This window comes from Catharus ustulatus, chromosome 1 (assembly GCF_009819885.2).
Source record: "Catharus ustulatus isolate bCatUst1 chromosome 1, bCatUst1.pri.v2, whole genome shotgun sequence".
NCBI classification, from domain to species: domain Eukaryota; kingdom Metazoa; phylum Chordata; class Aves; order Passeriformes; family Turdidae; genus Catharus; species Catharus ustulatus.
This window is the reverse complement of record NC_046221.1, coordinates 110726402-110739906: the sequence shown is the minus strand read 5'-3', so window position 1 is coordinate 110739906 and position 13505 is coordinate 110726402.

Below are 13505 nucleotides of genomic sequence, written 5' to 3'. Positions count from 1 at the left end.
ACAAGCAGAAGGCATTTCATTCTGTTATATACAGAAATATATATATATGTACATCTATACATACATATATATACATTAATTTCTATACAGACAGACTACACCTAATGAACAGATGAAACAGACAAGGTAATAGAAATTCTTCTGCATGGAAATTCCTTTCACAAAGCTACTTAAAATTCACAAGAATTTTGCTTCCCCAAAGGAATGCCCTCAAATAGTTGTTCCTGGAAAGTATTTGCTATTTAACACTCACACTAAGAACATCATGCTATTTACAGTAATTTCACGACTATAAGGCGCACTCTTTTGACTAAAATTTCCCCCCAAACCCGGAAGTGCGCCTTATAGTCCGGTGCGCCTTATATGATGGACAAAGTTCAGAAATTTGCCTACCCGGAAGTGAGAGCTGCGAGCCGCAGGGGGAGCCGGCAGGGCCATGGCTGCCAGGTGGAGACAGGGTGGAGCAGCGGCGGGCACGCCCCGGCCCCATGGAGGCAGGACAGCCCCTCCAGAGGCACCCCCCGGCCCCGTGGAGGTGGCACAGAGGGGCGGCGGCCATAGCCCGGCCCTGGAGAGGCAGCACGGAGGGGCGGTGGGCATGCTCCAGCCCTGCCAGGTACAGGCGGGCCTGGGGGCCCGCGGCACCGCCCCTGCCGGGTACAGGCAGGCCCGGGGCCCCACGGCACCGCCCCTGCCGGGTACAGGCAGGCCCGGGGCCAATGGCTGCCAGGTTGAGGCGGGGCCTCAGCCAGCAACCGCGCGGAGGGAGCTGGGGGTGGAGCCTCGCTGCAAAAAAAGGTGCGCCTTATAGTCCGGTGCGCCTTATCTGATCTACAAAGTTGCGAATTTTGCCGACTCCCGGGGGGCGCACCTTATAATCCGGTGCGCCTTATGGTCGTGAAATTACTGTAATTTGCTAAAAAGCTCCTGGCCATTATGTTTGACCTGTCACTTGTTAAAAATAATGGCTTTTTCAGACATTTCACAAACATTTTGTCTGCCTTAAATAGCAAGGGATTAAGATGCCAACTACTGGATGACAATATTTGTAGCTACCTCACCATTTTAAGTTATAACTTCAATTGTAAAATTTACATTATGTCATTTCTACCAGCTACACGCACATGGGACATTTTGAAGCATATCTGTGCTTGCACAGGAATGAGGGTAAAGAGAGTTTGTGTCATTTGCTTGGCCACTAGAAATGCCATTAATGCCTTCAATGAGGTTTAGCTTTTTCATGAACACAGAAAAATCTTCCCTTTGATCCCTTCACCTGCTCCTCACCACTGTACCACAAGGGTGACTGACAGAGGCGGGTGGAGTACCCACACGCCCTGTGGTCCTGTCTCCCTCTGCCTGCTGCCTCAGGTTGTTCCTCATTCAGTGCAGCTGCACTGATGGCGAACAGGAGAAAAAATAGGAAATCCAATCCAAAAATACAATATTTCTAGACCAGCAAGACCCATACAATTTGTAATGGGGTTTTTGGGACGCTTTTTGCTCTAAAGAAAGGGAACGTAAGATAGAGTGTTACTTTCAAATGTCTTCACATGAGCTTCAAAAGGTCCAGATGGATGCTTGGATAGAAGAAAAAAGAGAACACAACTTTCACTATCTGATTAAAATTCTGGAAATAGCAGCACTTTCTCAGACCTTTGGAAAAAGATTTCCAGGAGAATTTCAGCTTTTCTGTAAGTTTCTGGACTTCATGGTCATGTAGAAAAGTGCTTAGAAGGTTTAGAAAGAGAGGACAGAAAGGCTGAGCCCTGTATAGAATTTTTGTATGCTTTTTTTAACATCTACATATTATTGAGAGGCTTAAAGCATAATACATGAATGATTGGGACTGGTCAAGAATCAAGACTACAAATGTGAACCATATTTAATATGAATGCATGCCCTTGGAAACCACACGTAATTTCTTTTACCATCAATCCTGCTAGCAGAAAATCTAAATAGAACTAGGATTTTACCAAGAAACAGATGATGTCCCTGAGCTGTGAAGGGTACAGTAAGTTAAAGAGAGGAAAAATAATTCATTGTCATTCCCAACATAGTAGTTAAGCCTACCTTGCCCTTAAATGCATTTTGCAAATGTATGATTTTGTAATTGTACAGCTTTGTGCTAAAGATAATACAATAACCTTGAATTGTGCTTCATAGCAACACAATCAATTAACTACTTACATATGGACAAACACTTGAATATATTGTATTGTGTCTGGATGCTACATTTCACTTCTCTCGTAGACTGCATTCAATTAACTCAAGGCTGTTGCAGGTTCCTGAGCATGCTGGAGAATAAAGCCCTTCAGAGAAAGGGCATTTGCCTCTTGAGTGTCAAGATATTCAAATTTTAAACTTGAACGAGTCCTCTGAAAGTTTAATTTCAACACTTTTAGTGCTAGAAAGACTCTTTTTAAGGCCTGTTGCAGTTTAAGGCAGCTGAGGAAGCAAATCAGGCTCTGGCTCACTGCTCATCACCCAAAGATGGTGTAGTCAGCTGGAAAAAGGCAAAAACGCATCTTTGATTGCTGTGCAGTCAAATACCATATATTCTCTGGATTTTTTATAGCATTTATTAGAAGTTGTCAACTTCTTGAGATCATAAGTAAAGGGGTATGGGAATAAAGAACTTAAAGTTAGGGATTTTTTCTCTTCTCTACTATTTGTATGAGCTAACCAGAAAAAAAGCTGATCCATTGTAACAGTAGTATTTTCCCAGCAACTGATTTTGCTTGGTGCTCTGAAAATACAAGCTGAAGAGATATTTGAGCTACAGGAATCCTGGGATACAAAGTTATACTACTTTATTAATCATATGTCCTTCATAAACGCTCACATAGGTTAGTATTTATGTAAGAATCATTGGCATCACTGGGTTCCTTGCGTACTTTGTAATGACCAGTGCTTCTACAATCACTTAGGGGTAACAAATTATACTAGTACCAGACTAATGCAATCATCGTTTCACATTTTCACTACTCACAAAAAGTTATTTGCATCCCATACACAAATTTAACGCTTGTACCTGTGAAATTGGCAGCAGTTCTATAATGAAAACTGATTCCTTATTAATGATTTTTTCAAACTGTAAATGTGAAAACACAACCTTAAAAAATTCAACAGTCCTTTTTCCATTAATATAACTTTCAAAATGAATAGGTTTGTGAGCTTTTTATTCTTGAAAAACATAGTGGAGAAAGACCAGAGCTGTCTTCCCAGGAGAAGTGTGTTAAATAATAAATATAAACCCCAATAACTTTCAGGCACTTCAAACCAAGCACAAAATACAGAAAACTCACAGTAGTTAGTCCGTACATCAGCACTAGGGATTCAAGTAATTTTTATTCACTTGTGCAACTCAGGGCAGTTTGTATCTCACTGAACTGCTGTTTACACAAAGCATCCACAGCAGAAAAACATTTGAAACATCTTGTGTACAGAACTTCCCACTAGGAAACACAGCTTGTGATAAGGCAATTTAACAAAAATTAATTAAATCTATACATGACCCTCTCAAAGACAGAGCAAGGAAGGTTTCACAGTGCTTTGGGGAAAATTCTCCTATTGCTTATATCCTCCTTCAGAAATTTTAAGGGCTCTTCTACTCTGCAGACCCTCCCTGCATCTTCACAGTATGGAGTCATGGGTAAATATAAGCCTATGGCCAAGAGATCTAGCAGGGACTGAGCAAGAAAATACACATCAAAGGGTACAGGTTGGGACAGGGAATCCAATCAGCCCCTTGCTTAGTATCAAGGCAGCAGTCATGCACTGTAGGATGAGAGTGCACACCCGTGAGCCAAGCCTGTGAGCCAAGCCTCTTGCACAGCTGGGGTGGTCTGCTCTCAGTAAACAGTGAGGGGAGGGGGCACAGAGATAAGGCTGCTAAATGCCAGCTGTCCTGTGCTGGAGGGCTGCAGCATTTGGGGTGAACACCTCCAGCAGTGACACCTGCTTCTCCTCCAGCTGAGAAACTAGTCCACCTGGTATCAAACAACCTGGTGCAGGGTCTGCTAACACCGACTGTGGCATACTTCATTCCAGGTTGAGAAATCCTTTTGTTTTCTTGCCCAGCACTTTTCAGCTATTCCCTGCATTGCTGAGTTGGGCCACCCTTCAGCAGAGACCTTGACTCTAGACTGTGCCCCTCACAGGGACAGCAAACATCTGTTCAGAGCTCACATAAGCCCAGGTGAAAAGTTTAAGTGTTCTGCTGACAAAGAGATTTGTACTAAAATGTAGGGGGGAGCCTGAGTTAAGCCTGTGAAGGCATGGTCTCAGTCTAGATATTCCATCACAAGAATGACAGATCCAACATGCATCAGTGCACTGTCCTAAATCACACTGTTGCTAGTGTCAGGAAAGGAAAGCAAATAAAGCAAGGAGGTAAGGACAAACAAAATATGATGAGTGAAAATACATATGTGCATCCATAAGCACACATGCCCACCCCACACACACACTGCATAATGTAATTGCATTTCCCATGATAACACCTTCAGGGAGAAAGAGATAGTTCAATTTCAGCCGTGAAATATAGCTCCATTTTTTGGGTATGCCATAGATTTCAACTGGCCGTTTACCAGTTGATAGGTTGAGGCTGAAGGAAACACTTTCATTCATTTCACTGAGGGTAATCATGGGGTGCAAAGCCTCTGATTAAAATGATAATCAGAAAGAGGGACAGAAGTGAGAGAAAACCTCTCTGCTCCCTCCTGCCTCTAGTCGCTTCCTGCTCCTCAGCACTGGATTCCTCAACCTTTGCCACAACTTGCTGGTAAACAGTCTGGGCTAAAATTAGGTATATAGCAAAGGGTAGGTGTTACCATCTGCTGCATGTTGTTAATTCTTGATGGCCTGATAACATCTATTTTTTATGTTCTCTATTAGCTTTCTGGGGAGGAGAACAGAGGGATAGGGCTCTAGTGCCACCATCAGTGGTTTGCAGTATCTGCTGCTTTTCTTCAGTTAACAGCCACCTCTGCCCAACAAAGGAGTTTTAGAAGAACGTGCCAGGTAAGACAAGAGACCATGACAATATTTGAGATATTACCCTTCATTGCAGTGCTTTGAAATCATCACTGCTTTTTCTCATATGGTTCTGAACTCTCCATTTTCATTCTCCACCTACAATCATGCTCCCAAGGATGGAGTAGACAAGCCAGAGAAGTGACCTAGCGCACATGACTTTCTGCCTCTTACTAGGTAGTAAGCATGTAAAAGATGGTTCTTTAAAAACAACAGCGGAAGGCATGAGTTGCCTTTCTGATCTTTTACATTATACATAGCTAAATATTTTGCATCATGCTCAGCTAAGCATACTGCAAACAAGAACTGGGATGAGAAAATAACTCAAAAATTAGCTCAGACCTCTCAAACTAAAGAGAATCTTCATCATAAGTCAAATTTTCAAATGAAGAGTTCATGAAATATTTTAAAGGTTAGTAGTAGTCTACCTTTTTAATACAAGCTTGGCATGCATTACAAGTTTTCACCTGAGCTTTATACTAACCCACTGTTTTGGAATTCTGACTTTATGGAGACTTCTTACTATCATCGTGAATATCCTCATAAAAGCTCCTTCATTACATGCTACCAGCCATCTCTTCCTAGATTCCATGTTGGTCATATTCAATAATTCTCTTTCTTCTCCAAGGTGCCAGTGATTCACTACGACACCAGCTGTGACAATTAAGTGCTTCATCCTCTAATGAACCAGACCATGCAGCAGTCCAGCTCTCGATCCCATTGAGCTGCTCTCCTGGCTGGGTGCCTCTGCAATCTTGACCCGTCTGCCCAAAGCCCTTCCTGAGAAAGCTTGGCTGTGTTCTTCCAACTGTGTGAAGCAGCCAACAAGCCAAGCACCACTATCAGGACTGGCAAGTATATTTGTTTTCAGCATCTCTGTGGTGAGTCAGTGAGACAGATGTACTCTTGAGGGCTAGCAAAGTCACATTGCCTTTTTATGAATAGCTGAGATATTCAAAACGGCAAAACAGCTTCCCAGAGGAGGAAAATGTGCCCCAGTCTGAGTCGGCTTAGGCCCTCCTGGAAGGTAAGTGCCTGGAAACATTAGGAGGTAAGAAATATCAACAGCAACTGTAAATGTCAGGGAAGAGAGTTACTACTCACAAGTGATACATTAAAGAACCCCATCCAGTGGGAAAGCTGTATCTGATATTAAGCTCTCCCCAGACAGAGAGCTCTGCTACTTACAGATGGAATACTTGTAACTGAAATAGATAAACGCTCTGGCTGCTTTTAGAAAGCTTCCTGAATTATTTGCCTTTTTCAATCCAAAGATATTTGTATCTCAACATGAGCAGGCTATACTAGGACAAGCAGTTAAAAAGGCAATGTCTGCAGGTGTTACCAAACTCTAACACACCATGTGACCTAGAAGCAAGAATTGTTAGATACTTAGCTCAGTATTTCTAAAATTGTGGTCTGTGATGTTTCTAAGAGTCAATAAAAGACAGAAAAGAAGTTTAAAATGTTAGCTATCAGGAGCAGGTGCAGTTCATTCCTAAAGGAGGTGGGTTATGCATGGGGATTGTAACACAAGGCTGCAACGTTCACAAGTCAGGAGCTTAAATACCCTCAGCTGGGACCAGCAGCTCAGTTCCTGAAAGGCAAAGCATTAATTAAAATTACATGTAGCTGGCAGTTATGGTTTGGTTTGATACCCCTGTAAGACATGGAAAGAGCTATGTCTGATGCAGTGAGTAAAAATGCTGGGATTACAAGGAAAAAATGAGTCAAAAAATAGTCACAGATGGTTTAGAAAATACTACGCCTGCCTTACAGGGAGCTATCTCTTGTTTTCTAGTCTGAATAAGCTGAGAAATTCACAGAAGGGAGGATCAGTGATGAGAAAAGTGGACACCAGAAGCTGTCAGGCAATGGCTTTGTTTGTGTAACCTAGAATAATTTCATCAGCTTCCAAGAAAATTCACAAGTTAATACCAGCTGAGGACCATCACATGTATTCCTGCTATGAAGAAATTGAAGAAAGAATAAAGGTCTTGTAAATATGAAATTATTGCCTATAGTACCCACTCAGAGAAAGAAAACTAAATAGTTGTATCCCTAAATCTCACTCACATACTCCCTTCTCTCACAAAAACAGACACACAGAGTTTGCAGAAGGACAAGGACTGCTTGCTAATCCCTGGCTATTGCAAAGGAAGGTAAACAATCCTCTGTAATCAAATCTCTATGAAGCTTTCGTTTTTTCATAATAAAACATTCATGTTACAGATGCCCTACCAGATTTTACCATCTTGCCATTATATTGATTCTTAAATAGGAAAGCTATCATACATCTGACTGCTTCTCATGAGGAGACTAATTAGATTATTTCATCATCTGGTTCATCAAAGCAGGAAATACTTGAAGTGTCACAGCTGGTCTCAAACTAAATATCTAGTACCAAGATTTTTAAATTAAAACTATTACATCTTCAGTGGGTAAGCATTTCATAAATGGCTAGACAGTAAAAAGTGATGAAGATAACAGATATCATCTCACACCTTTGGGCTGCAAAGGGAGTCTTAACTTACAAGTGCATTTGGATTTATTTTCTCTTGCTTTTGCTAGTACTATCATCAAAGAGGTTTTGCATAATAAACAGATCTGGAAAACTGAGAGAGCTATTTAGATTTCTGGCAAAGATTTATGACTGAGAATTAAAAACTCTGAGGCAACATCTTCATTTTAAATAAATCTCCTGTTATTGATGCAACCTTTCCATTAAGAGTACTCACCACTATGGAAAGATCAACTAAAAGGAAGCGCATCCCCCTTGCAAAGGAACCGTCCCACTGTCCAATCACCATTCACTGCCCATCATTCCTTTCTGAATTTGTAAAAGATCTTCCTCTTTTGCTCACACTTAAGCAAATCCTCCTGTAAAGAAACGTGTGACAAAGCTGCAACTTTGTTGTGTTTCACCTACTGTATATACACAGAGGAAAGGACAAACTATTCATGTAAAAGAAGAGTTTGCTCACGGCGGTGATTTGGAGTGCATCTGCCACCACCAGCAGACACTTAGGAAAAGGCCTGGGCTTTGCATGTCTACTTAAGACCTCAAAAAGAGCAGCGTGATAATGAGTAAATCATTTCCTTTAAAGAGCGTTCTCATGAAAATCATATGTAAAAAGCAGAGTCTCCACATTATAGCAAAACCTCAGTAACTTTGTTACGGGATAATATAATCCTATTTCTCTTACAGACCTATAATGTCATTATGTAAATGGCTATACAAAGCCATGATTATATCAACAAAATGAAATTGTTGTGTAAGACAGGTCCCAGTCTCTGCAAATGAGGCTTTTCAGCACTGTAAAACCAGAAAGTTTCCTCCTATAATGCTAGAGGTAATGTTGCCATTGTTGATTCCTGTGGCATTTTATACTTTGAGGTTCATCCTGGAAGAGGACAGAACCAAAAGATAATCTATATATGGAAGTTGCATCATGCAGTGAAAATCATAATAATGTTTAGATTCCTCTTATGTTCTACACTTCCTTGACCTTACTAGAAGTTTAGAAATCCTCATAACTTTGCTGGCCAGTTTACTTGGTCAAAAATAGTTCTTTGTAATCTAAACTCTCTTGGGTTTTTTAAAAAATTAGGCTGTAGGCCTCATAAAATTTTCAAGGGAAGTTTTGACTGGGTCACTTTGATGCGGAAAAAAATGTGATTTTTATGTCATAACTATGTTTTTGAAGTTATATGAACCAATAGATGAACCATGAACCTCACAATAGAACACATACTTTCTTTCTGAAGTCAGCCTAACTTTTGGAGTGCAGAGAGTAATGAAAGATGCAAATTGTTTAAAACACACATAAGCTGTCTCCTGAATTAATATTATATTGCTGTTACAAGACAGTGCTATTAAATAAACCAGTAAAATTTAGCTACAAACTTCAGTTAATGATCCTGTAAAATCATGACCCAAGATGCTGATATTTTTAGCCTATTACATTATTAGCTATTCTTAAATGTCTAGCTTATTTCTGCCTTTGTGCTGGTTTTACCTTGGATGCATTTAATTTTCTACATAGGAGCCAGTGTGTGGCCATGCTTTGTATTGTGCTGAAAAAAAAAAGGCCAGAAATGAAATTCAGATTTTTGTACAATTCTGCAGTTGACCTGTAACCAGCAGTGTGCAGTGTCTGCTGTGCTAAAAATGCTGGCCAGGGGAACTGCACCCACTCTTCTGTGTCGAAAAATGTCTCCATGTCCAAAAAGGCGAAGAGATGGATCTTTACAGATCTTTACAATAAAGTCTCAGATGTGTGTATGAGCTTGTCCACAGCAATGGTTTCAAGAACCATGAGCACTGCAGTGGCATTAGCTGTGAAATGTGCAATCCTCACTATTCCACTGCATTTGGGGCACTGTTTTCCACTTTGTCTGTTTTTTCCTCTTTATAGACTCTCACTTTCTCATAAAAAACTCATTTTCTCATCTCATAACTATGTTACAGAAATACTCTTAAGGAAGAACAGAGAAGGGAAAAAAGAGGAGGTCTAAGACAGGCCAAAGTGGGTATTCCACTGACCCAGGTACTTGAAGGACTATGGGCTCCACAATCTGAGGCAAATAGAGGTAATTTTACAGAAAAAATGAGAATGTCTGACCTCCTTCTCCCTCAGCAGAAGTTATTGTTTGGGTTCTACACAAGAAAAGGAAAACTGAATACAGGTGCCCAACATTCCAACTAGTGATAAGCAACGCTGCCATTTTATTTTGACAAGTTACTTAATGACTTGGGAAAGAAGATGACATACCAGGGCACATTGAATAGGGGGTTAATCTTACTCAAATATTTGCCTTCACAGCATTTTAGTAATACTATTTTAACCATGAATACTACCTCCTTAGCTGATCTTTAAAGAGTCTTCTGTATTCTGTCAGGGCTATCATTGCCATAAAAGATCATCAAATGAGGCCTTACTTTGTTGTTTTGTTATCAAACAGGTAGCACCAGAGAACTGATAAATAAAAATCCCCTTGTGGAAAGTAATCCTGCTATGGTACTGTCATCCTATTTAACTTATTTTACTTACAAATTAGGCAACACAACAGAGAAATCACACCTTCCTCTCATGTGGCTTGTGCATTTTTATGTCCTTGTGGCAGCAGCCAATTCTGATTTTTACCCAACTTTCCATCCTCCTGCTTATACTTACATTCCTCCCTAACTACCAGATTCATGTTTCCAATCCCATGCTACACTCTATCTACAGTTGTTTGTGGAAATGGATAACAAATTCAAACCATGCAATTTTATAGACAAGCCTCCTTAACAGTTAAAAGAAATCTAAGGGCACCTCCAGTAAGAAATAATTAACAAAATAAACTAATATGTAAATGAATATTAGATTGAAGAAAACCGGTTGAGAAACAGAGGAAGGAAGAACTAAGCAACAAAAACCAGAGGTTATGGACAGTCAGACTTACTTTGTTGTTAAGTAAATGCAAACTAGTAACTGAAACATAAAAATGCTCTGAAACAACTAATGAAAGTTTCAGATTTTCTCATCAGAGGGAAAAGATGAAAGATGATGCATTTCTTAAGAAGGCACGGTGATTTCAGTGTCAAGACCCCAGTGTCAACAGTGCCTCCCAGCCCTTATTTTCATAAGACAGGTAGCTAAAAAGCCAAAAACCAGAAGGGAGGACCACTACAGAGCTCTGCCTGCAGTTTGGCAGCCAGAGTACTTCCAAGAATGCCTGAATGTCTCAAGACCAGAGGCATTTTGAATTTCAGCCCTCAGAGGGTGGCCCATAATTCTTTAATCCTGAAAGAGCCTATGTGGAAGGCTCAGAACCAGAGCTGAAAGCCCAGGCTCTGCAGCACATCAAGTTCAGGAAGTTGAATAAAAAATGTTTGCAAGTAAAAAGCAACTTTCTTTAGAAAATTTTCATTCTACTTGAAGAACAACCTTGACAAAGTGATAACTTCAACTCCTTTATGCTAGCAATGAAATTCCTCATAGCTAGGCCCAGCAAAGTGACCCAGCCTCACCAGAGTAGCTCTGAAGTCCTTTTAGTGATGTCAAGGCACACTAAAGCTGCCAAAGATCTCATGGAATGACACACCCGCCCAACCCCCTGCAGGCTTCCCAGGTTTGTGAGACGTGGCCAGGGTCATGGGAACACACCTTGGCAGCTGCTCTGCTGTTCACTTATCAATGTCAGTGCTATGCTTCCAGAAGATTACCATGCAAAAATATATCTGTTACACATCCCCAAGCAAGCTTTCAATTCATGTATGGTATTGGGGCATCTCTAACCAAATAAATAGCACGTTTTCCCCAGAAACTGGTAACATTAGGACACACACAAGTAAAAACACAGTGATATTCAACTTCTAGCAATGCAGATGTCATTGTTATTCAAAGCACTGTATACCACTGATTCACACTACTCCAACAGGTCAGCTTTGCCTGCACACACACAATTCTCTCCACAAAAAACTGGCAGACCCAGACCTGGAAATTCAAGGTCATGCAGGAGGGGGCTCTTGGCAACCTGATCCAGATGAAGATGTCCCTGTTCATTGCAAGGAGGTTGGACTAGATGACCTGCAAAGGTCCCTTCCAAAACGAACTATTCTATAATTCTATGAAAAAACCTGCCGGCTGGGATACCACAAGACTTCTTTCAGCAACTGGAACATACCTCATATCCTTTGGCTATTCTATAGCCCCTTCCCATTCTCTTCCTGTTAAGTCCAACCCAAAATAAGCAGTAGGCAAGTCTTTAATGCTATGTTGAGGCTAATGAACACAATTATCAAGGCAGACTAGCGTTTTTATCTCCTGTAATTTTACAGTTGTTTATGTACTTTGGAAGTCTATTTTAAGAAGTCAGCCCTTTGCTGCTGCTGACACCTATCCAAGCTGAATGCTATGAAGAGGTACAACCTCCTCACTTACCTTACTTCTTTAATAATGTTTAATCTTGCAAAAGAAGCTTTGCTGTTTCCACAGGAGTACATGCCTAGTAATCATTATTCCAAAAACATATCTTATTGGTATAATTCTTTTTACTTCACAGAAGTTTAAAAATACAAGTAAAGGTCATATGCTAATTTGACATTTCAAAATCATACTCAAAACTGAAGATTCATGAACGTAAGTTTGATTATGACACTTGATGTACTCTATGTATAGAAAAAAGCTTTAAATTACTTCTTTTTGTAATGTAACTGATTTTTTTTTTGCAATAAGACATCATTTTAAAAGACTTTTAGTAGAGAACACCTAGCCAAAGAAACTTCTACCATTGTCCTGCTAAAATAACAACATGTATACCAAATAACATACTTTCTGAAAATTCTTGAGTAATCACTTGAGTTGTCACTTCTCTAAGCTGCCACAAGACGAATTTATAGCATTAAAAAAACATTTTATTTTGTTAATGTTGTAAGTAAAATACACACTCCACCTATTTTTTATTTGAACATGTGATACCAGAATACAAAAGAAGAAAATCCCATTTAAAACAGGGGAAACAACCTTACAATTCCTTAGGAACACTGAAGATGGGCTAATACCCAGGCTGATACTTATTAAATACACCTTTAACATCTCATTACTATCTTGTATTCCTCCATCCTTATCTTCTCCCTTTTTCTCCTATCAACTTTGTAAACTCTTCAGAGCATATTTTTTTATACAAGGCTTGACACAACAGAGGGCATTTTTCCCTCTGAGGGACTGACATACATAACATGAAAGGAAACTAGATCTTAAATTGTCCTGTTATATTAGCTGCTTTCACTCATCACTGATCTTTCATTATTCTGCAGATTCTGCCTCAAAAGAATCTTTTGACAGACACTGAATGATCTGATGGCTGGTTAGGAAGAGCTGGGGCTTTGGACAGCTGGAAAATTGTAAGGGGCTATTATCATGAATTAAGCATAACAGACAAATAATTATGCTTAAAAGATGACCCTATCAACTGCTAAAACCACCATGAGATTTCCAAGTTTGCAACAGGCTTTTTCCTCTGAGAAAATGCAATGCAGGTGTGGAACCTGTCATATTCACAAGGTTTTCTTCATGGCCAGAGCAGTGGAAAAGCAGTGAACAGGTGTCCAAGGCACAATTTTGTAATTATTTAGGACAGATCAGGTATGACACATGTTCCAGTCTTCAACTTTTGACTTAGCCTTAGAAGATTAGAGTCTGCCTCCACAAGTCCTCTACATACAAGCCGTACTTAGGAGGCTGGATTCCCAAGTGCTGCAAGTAGCTGCTCAGCTGCTGCAGTTTAGTGGTGAACACAGCCATGATATCTGGACTTGATCTTAGAGGTCTATTTCCAATCTTAATTATTCTAGGATTCTAGAAAGCTGCTATTTGAAAATGGACTCCACAGAAAAGACAAATTAATAAGGTCATCAATTCTTAAACAACTAAAGGTTATTCTCTCAGAAGGGTTCTGCTGCTTAGCTCAAAGAAGAAAGG